Below are 10,342 nucleotides of genomic sequence, written 5' to 3'. Positions count from 1 at the left end.
GACTTCTCAAACTGCCAAGAACAGTAAGTGTGTTAGAAGTGAGGGGAAGTATTCAAGAGAGACTTGATGGCAGTATATTTTTTACTATAATAACTTTTAACTTAAACATTCAACATACATTTAGGTCATCCTTTATATGTAGCAGGAAATTATGCAAGAATATTCAAAATATCGTAATAGAAAAATACAGCCAACCAGGGAGACAGCTCAGTAGAATAAGTGCCTGCCTGGCGAGTGCAAAGTCCTGAGTTCAATCCCCAGGACTGCAAAAAAGGAAAAGAAAAGAAAAATACAGCCAAACACCTCAAATATTCAACATAAGAATAATTCATAAATTTATTTACTCATTAAAATGTTACATGGTAGTGAAAATGAATGAATTATAACATTATGCAAAGTTGTGGATAAATTTTAGAAATAAAATATATGTGTACATGGAATGCTTTGCAAGTGAGAAATATTATATATTTTAATTACAAATGTACATAATTACCTGTGAGTCTCAAGGTACTTCCCCAACCTTATTAGAGACATGAACTCTGAACTGCGTATTCATGCTGTCTGCCAAGATGCAAAGCACACTCCCTGGGGCCAGTTCTTAGGGTTATGTTTACAGGAGACAACCTTGAGGATTCAGGTGTCACCGTCACCAGACACAAAACAGGCTTTCTTCCACTTGCTGAAGAAAACAAAACAGTAAGTTTCTCAACTGCAGTCTTCATTGATTGAGATGCAAGCCTTCTAAGCACAGTGTTCACCCAGACCTTTCCTACCGCTTCTGTAAGATTCGAGAATCAAAAGAAACCAAGATGACCCTATTGGCACCCTGACCACTCTTGCACCATGAGTACTAAAGTCCTTCGTCTTGATCCAAGAATCGTATGTCTTCCATCAGCATTGGTGAAATAGTGACATGGAAGCCCTCGGGGAGGGCTAAATCCCACACTTTTCATCGACCTTGACAATAAGTTAGGAGGCTAAAGAGCCTTCAAAATGCCATGACCCTGCTCAGTGACCAACCAGCTGTATCAATTTGGATTATTTGGTGAGCTCTGTAAACTACCCACTGTTTGGACACAAAAGGAGTCAAAGCAGATAGTTTCTAGCATTCCATGACTTGTATTATGTGAGCATAGAGAAAGTACCCCAGACAAGACTGTTGGTGCTCATGCGGATGAAATGTGACTTGCAGGGAGGGATTCAAGCTCTTTTATAACTTCACTTTCCGCTTTCCTCTTCTTGCACTTTTTTTTTGAACTTCATTTGTATGCAGGCATGGATGCAATGGAAACAAGCTTTCAGAATGTGCCAGCCCTCGCCCCAGCCCCGGGGCCTTTCCCCTCCCCTGAGCTCTTCTCCACAGCCAAGGCTGGAAGCTGGCTCTGGGTTAGATTCCACTGGAGGAGAAGATGTGAGATTTGGAAACCAGAGCACAGCCAGAAGCCATTCCTCTGCCCTCAGCAGGGAAAGGCAAGCCTCCAGCTCTGACAGAGGGCAGAAAGGAAGTGTAGACAGTCCTCTGAGAATTGCTGGTTTTACGCTTCCCTTAGTCAGAGGGTTCCCCACTATTCCTTCACTTTTCGTGTTTCCTAAGAAACAATTTCTTGATTTTGGTTCCTTCATTCCTTGTCTTTGTTTTCAAGGTTCATGTTAACTCCTTCCACCTTGAAGTTCCTTTCAGTGATTTCCTTTGTCCGGACTGAAGCTTTCTGATAAAAGAAGATAAAAGTTGAGGAAAATCATCCTCAGGAGGTTTTAATTTCCCTTCTTTGTCAAATGTTAATGCTACAAATAGACTCTTAAAATCTATAATCATCAGTGTTAGTTTTCTATTGCTCCCATAATAAATTAGTATCACATCTTCTGTAGGTCAGCAGGCGGGGGTCACTTACTCTGTTTCAGATTTCACCAAGGACAAAATTAAGGGTTTTTTTTTGTTTTGTTTTGTTTTACATATCACAACTAAACATTTATTATACTGTTTACAAAGCAAAGCAAGAAGTGTTACTTTAGAAGCTATATTTTTAATATAATGTATATTCATAAACTTTCTAGACAGTATTTTAGAATACATATAATTTCTCCAAAAGAAAATAGTCAACTAATGATAACAGATAACTTTCAATGTAAATATCAAGTTACAAGATGTTAACATTAAAGTTATAGCACAATGTACAGAGATTCAGGAGCTTCCTATATAGAACAGTAGAATCTTTACTCTTGGGCCAGTCAATAACCTTCCACAAGATCCTAAGAGCTTTCTTCCAGCTGTTCATGTTGCATGCTTATTTCTGTTTGGTACATCTGGTTGGTCAGTTCTTCAGCTTGAGACATTTTTCTCATCTTAACAGTTAAGGCAGCTCGAAGCCTCTCTCCCCTCTGTACATTTGTATGCATACTATCTGCTCCAGGGCAGTTGTAGCACTCACACCCATAATCCCAGCATTGGATCATGAATTAACCACAAACTCTAGACTGCATGAGGTTTGGGGAAGATACCTAGACACAAACGATAACACTGCGCTTCTATTGCCATATCATCACTGAATTCTTGGAATAGTTTTTCCTAGGAAAACAAGAGCAAATCTTTTTTTTTTTATGAGCAGAATATATTTATTGAGAGAAAGAAAGCTCCTGTCCCAAGAGAGGGACAGGAGTGGGTGGCCGAGCAGGTAGTTCCCCCCAGGAAGTTATCTCTTGCAGGGACTTTTATAGAGGAAAATCATGTGGTGAGGCAGGTCTAAAGTGGTGGAGAAGACATGGGAACTCGCTTAGTTGGACATGAGGTGGGACAAAACTATGGTCAACCAATGAGATTATAAGCACCATTGCTCAGGTAAAATTGATTAAATCCAGTATCTAATGGAAAAGCAAGTCACGAAGCAAGCAGGCACAAATACGGAACAGGGTCTCTTCCTGTTGGGGGTTGGGTTAGTGACTCATTTGGGCTCTTTCAAGTTGATTGATACTATTTAGGATATCAAACCCTAATGCCCATCCCTATGAAAGTATGTAGCTGTGCTTCCTCTTTTTGTCTTGGTCTTGAGGTGTGGCCCATATGGGAGTGTCTGTCTCTTCCAAGTTGCAAAGTCACCTTGTCTTTCATCTTTTCTCCTTGAGAGCCTGACCCTGTCTAACTGCCTATAATATTTCTATCTAACTCGGCTGCCTACAACTTTCCCTCCTCTGAAAAAGTAACCCAAACTGCCATGCGGGAACTATAGGCAATGACCACTCTGGTTTCTTCAAGCTGAAATGGGTCGTAGTTGTTGACCGGCAGTCAGATATATTCTTCAGAGGTTCTATCTAAAGGCCCTCAATAGACACTAGGCATTTGCATTACAGCTTTGAATCTGAAGACAAAGGCAAAGAAACTATTAAACATGCATTAGCCAAATAAAAACACTAGTCAGAACCTTTTTTTAGGTCCATTAGCAGAGATCTCTTAAATGTGGGGTTTAATCCTTTTATCTTCCATGGCCATTGGGTACTGTCTCAAACAAACAGAATGGAATTATAGATGGAAAATAAGAATGGGGTTACTAGCAGCCTACAGGAAAGCCAGACAGAGAAACAAGACATTTCAAGCAGAAATGTCCACAGCTGCTAGAGAAGGAAAAAGAAAGTGTTTATGATGGAGTCAGAGGAAGTTTCAGATTGAGATGGTCATGTGTCTTCCCTCTCAGTCTGAGGGAACCCGTGTTAACTGCCAATATAAGGAGAAAGCCTGTGCAACTTTTAATAGATGCTTGTACAGATTTGTCAGTAGTTACCCAGCCAGTGGCCCGCTTGCAAACAGGAAAATACTCAGTGTTTTCCTTATGCCCAATAATTCATGTTCCCCAGTAATAATAGGAAAGGCCAATTTGTAAGAGCAAATCTTGATGAAGTGTCACACACACAAAATCTCTTAACTTCTTGTCACTTTTGGACAGATCATCTGCTATCATAGCAAAAACAAAAGATACAATGTAGCATCTATGAAGTGTTTCAAGAAGATAAGCACCAGGGCCTTGACCTCAAAATGGATCAGTATCAGCCTCAGACTTACACATGGCTGGGCTTTGTCTGGGTTCACCTGGTAATTATAGGTGTCAGGTAGCTCATAGTCACAAAGCGTGTAACTCTCACTATTATATTTCCCAAGTGCTAGAAAGTAATGTTGTCTTTCATCATCCATGTTAATAAAAGCCAGCAGCTTCAATAAAGCAGAACAAAAAGATCTGATGACTCATGTGATATTCTAGAAAGCTTCTATGTATCATGGCAGGCTTGTATATCTGAAGAGCAAAGCTTTCTCTTATTTCTCCTTCACAAAGGGCCAAGCATGTATGAAGTAAGGTTTGGAATGCCTTGAAATCAATTTCTTTCACCAACAAAGAATGAAAGTCATTTGTGTTTGTGCAAAATCCAGGTAAAATGATTGGTCTGGCTTTCTACCTCCACATAACCTGAGATCTCCTCAACTTTAGATACATATTCAACATGGAACCAGGTTGACAGGACACCAACAATACAGTACAACATGATCTTTGGACCCCTGGAACCAAAAGCAGTGTCATATCCCCCAAGACCCCATGGATATACTCAGAAAGGAAAGTTCTGGTGTCAATCTCACATTCTTCAGGAAAACAAACTAATTTTATTTCAGTTGCTGTGTTGATGTTTGCACTCTGCCGCTTTCCCTCTACTGTGCTCTAGAATTCTACTGAACATTTCTCCATAGCACCCAATCCCGCCATTCCCAACCTGCCAGTACTGGAGGTTGAGGAAGGAGGAATTAATCAGTTCACTCCCAGACCGCAAGTGGAGGTCTATGTGCTTTATTGGCACAGTGCGAGACAATATTCTTCCAGGCTCACAGAGGCTGCAGGCTCAATCCCATCCCTCAGACTTCCTGGACTGAGGCTGTGGATTTTGTGCTGCTCCTTCAGCTGGTCTGTGCTCTCAGATGCTGCTCGTGTCCTCTCTCCTATGTCCCTTTTGGCCCCCTGCAGCAGTAGAGCACTCATGGGGTGAAGTCTCTCCCACATTTTCATCTCTCTGATGCTTTCCTCTGCTACAAATCACTGATTCCAGATGGAAAAAGATCTCTGCTTTGAAAGACTTGTGCAATCAGATTGGGCCCACCCTAACAACCTAGAGTAACTGCCCTACTTTAATTTACCTTTAATTATATCTGAACAGTAACAGATTCAGAATAAGGGCAGTTACATTGGGGGCAGGATGGAGCAGGCCCTGCCTACCAGAGACTACCAAATTTTGAATTTATTTGGGTTTCCTCAGTCTCTTCACTCAACATCCCCATTTGAAACCTTTAAGACATGGGCCTTTGAGTATGGCAATGTCTCATAACCTGGTTTGAGGACATCCTCTAAAGTAGAAAGAAGAGGGGAGGCAGGAGGAGTTGTCACTGCAAGCAGAGCATGGGCAGCAAGGCTGGCCAACATGACCTTAGAGGGCAGGCTGCATGGTGATCATGAGCGGCTTCAAGAGTGGGCCATTTTACATTTCATTGCAAAGATGTGACATCCACTTTATCCTCAGCCAAGCATACTTATTCACTGGGTACCACTCCTTCCAATACAAACTCACAAAATGAACAAAACTGGGAAATATAGGACTTTCTCAAAAATCAATTTTGGCCCAAGAACCTCTTCTGGGACTTGGGAAAGAGAACTTGGGATTATTCTTTCAGACTTAGACTTTAAGATGGTATCTGGCAAGATACAAAGACACAGCCAGCTCACTTCAAATAAGCAAATTATGTGCCTAGCTTTTTAGTAGAATGAAGTTTATTCCCTTATATTTGACCCCTAGGGAGAAACATTTCTCATCTTAATGAATCCTCCCTCACACAAACCCAGAAACATATTTGTGCTTTGATGTGGAACAAAAATATGCATTAGAAGAATGACTGGATCTTTTGTCCTGCTTCTATAAATCCAACATTTATTTCAATAATGGAAACCATTTTTCCCCCCTCTCATTTTTTTTTCTTTCCAGACTCCATTCTCATTCTTTTTTTTTTTTCCATTGTCATCTATGAAGCATAACACAGAAAGGAAGAAATGAAATTTTCAGACATAAATAATGGCTTGAAAAACATCAGTTTTATCACCTCCGATCCTCAGGTTCTGTACATCATAGAAATAAATGGGATATGAAAAACATTTTGCAAGCATTGCGTGTGAGCAGCCTCTATACTTTTACTAGACACTTAGGACACAACAGGGACTACACAACTCAAAATGACTTAATATGATTTCTTAACACTTGAGATTTATATTATAAAATAAGTGCAGTGAATTTCAATTCCACTTCCTGGTAAAAACACATGCATCAAATCTATCCTCCTGTTAATATTCCAATGTTGTGTCAAATGACCTTTAAAGAGCATGTCAATATTTATTTGATGTGAAATCATTTTTATTTTAAGATTGCTTATCCCAAATGGGTTAACCGTGCTCAGAAAAAGACCTCAAGGCATGCCTTCATAGGAATACATCAGATGACCTTGCCAAACTTTTACACTCTAAAATGGCCCTGCATTTTGCTTATATGAAAAAACTCCTTTAAAATAATAAATAATCTTTGCTTGCAGTCATGAGAGATGAGAGTGTTCATATCTCTGACCCTAAAATCACTTATTAGTATTCTACTGAAGTGTGTGGTCCAAGCCAATGATTGTAAATTTACCTGAAAACCATAATAATTTTCATATTTCTATTGAAATTTATCATTTACTGATAACATTCCATTAGTCATATTAGTTGACAAGGAGTATGTCAAGGCCACCCTGTGAGCCCCATGAACTGCTTCTACCCTGGCTTCCAATAGTCACCTTAGTTTTTCTCCTTTAAAATCTCTTTCCATCCTCAGAGTGCAAAATGAATCAATTTAAATGCTTTTTATTGGTGGAAAAGGAGAAAGTGGGGGGATACAGAGTATACTGTCTGCAAGTATATTGGTCTGTAGTTATATAACCATATGGTAGTACTAGAGACACAAAGGTAAACAAAGAATTTTGTCTTTCATCCAAAAAGCAATAAGAAGCCCATGAAAGCATTTTCAGCAAGGTGAACTATCATAGTAACTTTTTCTCAAAAATATTTTTGAATGCAGTACAGAAAATGTCTTCCTCTCTGAATCCTCATGTCCAGGAGATTATGACACCTTATGTTGTCCATAATGACTAGTGAAAATTTCAGGTTTCTCCTACACTCCCAGCTCCTGCCTTGGCTCAGGCTTCTGCCTCTTCCAAGTCAAAGGAGATAGCGTGGCTAACTGCTAGGCCCATGTCTAATTAATTACCCCGCCTGGCTCCAGCCTCAAGCTGCAGCAAAACCCTCAGTGTTCAGAATTGCAGCTGCCCATATTGATTCAAATCGGTGCCATAATTTATAGAATGAGGCCCAAACTCCTTCACGCACCGGAGTGTTTCGTGGTTTTTAGAGCGCATATCTTTCCCTGCAGTGTGCTACTTCCCTTCCTGAGGCTGCACTTGCTGCTCTGCTGCCCTTGCTTGCACTGCTTTCTATGTGCTCTCCTCTGCTTTTCTGCTGTGCACCACTCATGCCCTCAAAACTCCTAGGAGAAATGTTACCCTCTGAGAAGTTCAAGAGACAAGCTACAGCCAGGTTCTCCCCCTGACCAGAGGTTCCTCATCCCCAGATTCAACCAACCTCAGGCCAAAAACATTCAGGGAAATGTGGTGCCCAGACTGAATGGGTGCAAACCGTGTCTTGTTATGATCTCTGGATATAATATTATGACAACTATTTATACCGTATTGGTATTCAAAGTAACCTAGAGATAAGCTGAAGTATACAGGAGGACATGAGTGAATTATATGCGAACACAAAGTCATTTTATATAAGGAACTGGAATATCCACGGATGTGGGTGTTGTCTTGGTCACTGTCCCACTGCTGAGTTGTAAGCCCTAATGTAATGTAAGGGCAGGGAAGGTTTCCATTAGCTCACAATTTCAGCCTGTGGTCACCAGACACACCAGGGCAGGCATGGGACAGCAGGGGAGCATGGCCCAGGGACCTAACTCCAGCCAAGTCCCACCTCCTGGCACACTGGGCTACTGACCTCAATCAGTGGATAAATCCACTGCTAAGTACAGAGCTCCTGGAGATCCAACCACCTGCTGAACATATAAGACTATGGCAGCCAGTTAGATCTCAACTACAACAGGTGCCCTTGGGGGTCCTTGAGCAAATCTATGCTTACTCAGGAACAAATTTATTTTTTTCTCAGGAATGAATATATACACCCTATTTCCACTAATTTCATAATGAGAAGCCAGTGTGCTGTTGTGTCCAAAGCTATGCGTTTGCCTTCAATGCCATTTTCTCTGCCCACATCAAATATATTGATAGCAAAAGCAAAGCAAAGCACTACCTTTCAAATGTTTTATTTATTTATTTATTTATTTATTTATTTATTTATTTTTTACGTTTTTGAATTTTAGGGAAGGGTCTACAGGGTGTTCAAGGTCTCGCTACTAGATCAGACTCATAGTGATCCACCTGCTTACAGCCTCCCAAGAGCTGGGATTACCCTTCAAATTTTTTAATTAGCAAAAATAAAAGCAAAAGACCCTGAAAGTTTTAGAAGAATTGATAACTACCTTCCCTGATCTTTTCTGAGCCTGAACACAATGAGTTGAAGCAATCCTTGCCTAGCCAAAGCCTGGAGGGGGAGGTAGCAGTTACCAGACCACATTAATTCCTAGATAATTACACAGAATGAGTCAAAGCCAAAAGTTTTATTATGATCGTGAATACATTTTCCTCATAAATATCCCATGATCCTTTCTATTAAAAAACATACTCCTGAAGACAGATCTAATTCAGTGGCCAGTCAAAACATACAGAGTCCACCAAAATGAATGCATACACACTTGACTCGCTTCCCATGCTAATAAATGTCTGGAAGCTGGCAGCCACCGCTCTGAGCACCTCTTGTCATTACAGAGGTCAAAGGTGACTTACATTAATCTCATGATGTCTTCATAAATTTAGTCTTAAAATATTTATACAAGTTTTTCTTTTCCTGATACCCACATGCTTGGCAAACACTGCACTGTGTATCATGAAACAAAATTGGAAATAAGTATTTCAGCAATTCCACATAAAATAGCCAGTGAGTTCTATTTTTAAATGAATGTCAAAGTACACTCTGTTAAATATCTCTTGTCACGGTGTTCCATTTTTGTGGAATAGTTTTCAGTTACTGTGTGAAAACTTGTTTGTAAATTTCATAGTGAAATGACTCATCAAGTCTCTAGAAATTATTTTTCCATCGTTCTATTGTCCCGAGCCAGTGGGTCAGTCAGCAAAGGTCACCAGGGAGAGGAGTGGGGAATTGAGGAGGGGACAAAGGACAGGAGACACGAGAAATGAAGACGACAGGATTCTGATCAAGTCTCGTTTATTCAAAGGAAACTCTGGGTATATATAGTGGAGGCATAGGGAAATGATGTCTGTGGGTAAAAGGCGCGAGTAACTAGGCAACCGGGCTATGACAGGAAGTCCCACCTCCGGGGCATAGCAGGAGACTTATGGAAAATAGGCAGGGTAAGAATTAGGAGCTTAGCTCAGCAGCGGTAGGGGAAGAGGAAGTGACGCTGATGCACCAAGAGAATTTTATAGGTCAGAGGCACTCAGGTGACCATTAAGGGATACGTGGCGCAGAGTCATGATGTGGCAGTTTCACAGGAACCCAGAAACCCACTTGCAATAGGATTGGAGGCCTGGAGTTATTGAGCCTCCCACACTCTATAGTTAATAACTTTCAGAGTTGCTTCTTGGTAAGACTCATGTTAGTGAAAACAGTTTTCTTATATAACTTACACATTGATTTTTCAAAGTATTCTCACACGAAACTTCAAGAGTCTTGTAAATATTTACAGAATATTTTAAATAGGAGTACAATCATCACATCCTCAGAAAGACTAATTTGAAAAATAATCTTTACAATAGTACCTGAGATGATTTCTTTTTTCTTTTTTGGGGGGCAGAACTGGGGATTGTACTCAGGCCCTTGCACCTGCCAGGGAAGCTCTTATTCTACTGAGTCATCTCCCCGGCCCCCCTTTTTTTGTGTGTGTGAGTGTGTAATATTTTTACACAAAAGTTTTTCTTTAAACTTATACCTAATAAAATGTTGATGAAAGTATATTTAAGAATATGTATGTTAGGCCAGGGAGATAGCTCAGTGGCATAAGGGTTTTCTTGGCAAGTGCAAGGTACTGAGTTCAATCCCTGGCACCAAAAAATAAATAAATTTTTATTGTCTTGATGCCTTTATACTTCCCTATACCTTACACC

This window comes from Octodon degus, unplaced genomic scaffold, assembly GCF_000260255.1.
Source record: "Octodon degus isolate 3935 unplaced genomic scaffold, OctDeg1.0 scaffold00260, whole genome shotgun sequence".
Lineage (NCBI taxonomy): Eukaryota > Metazoa > Chordata > Mammalia > Rodentia > Octodontidae > Octodon > Octodon degus.
The sequence above is the reverse complement of the archived record's forward strand: the minus strand, read 5'-3'. Positions refer to the sequence as shown.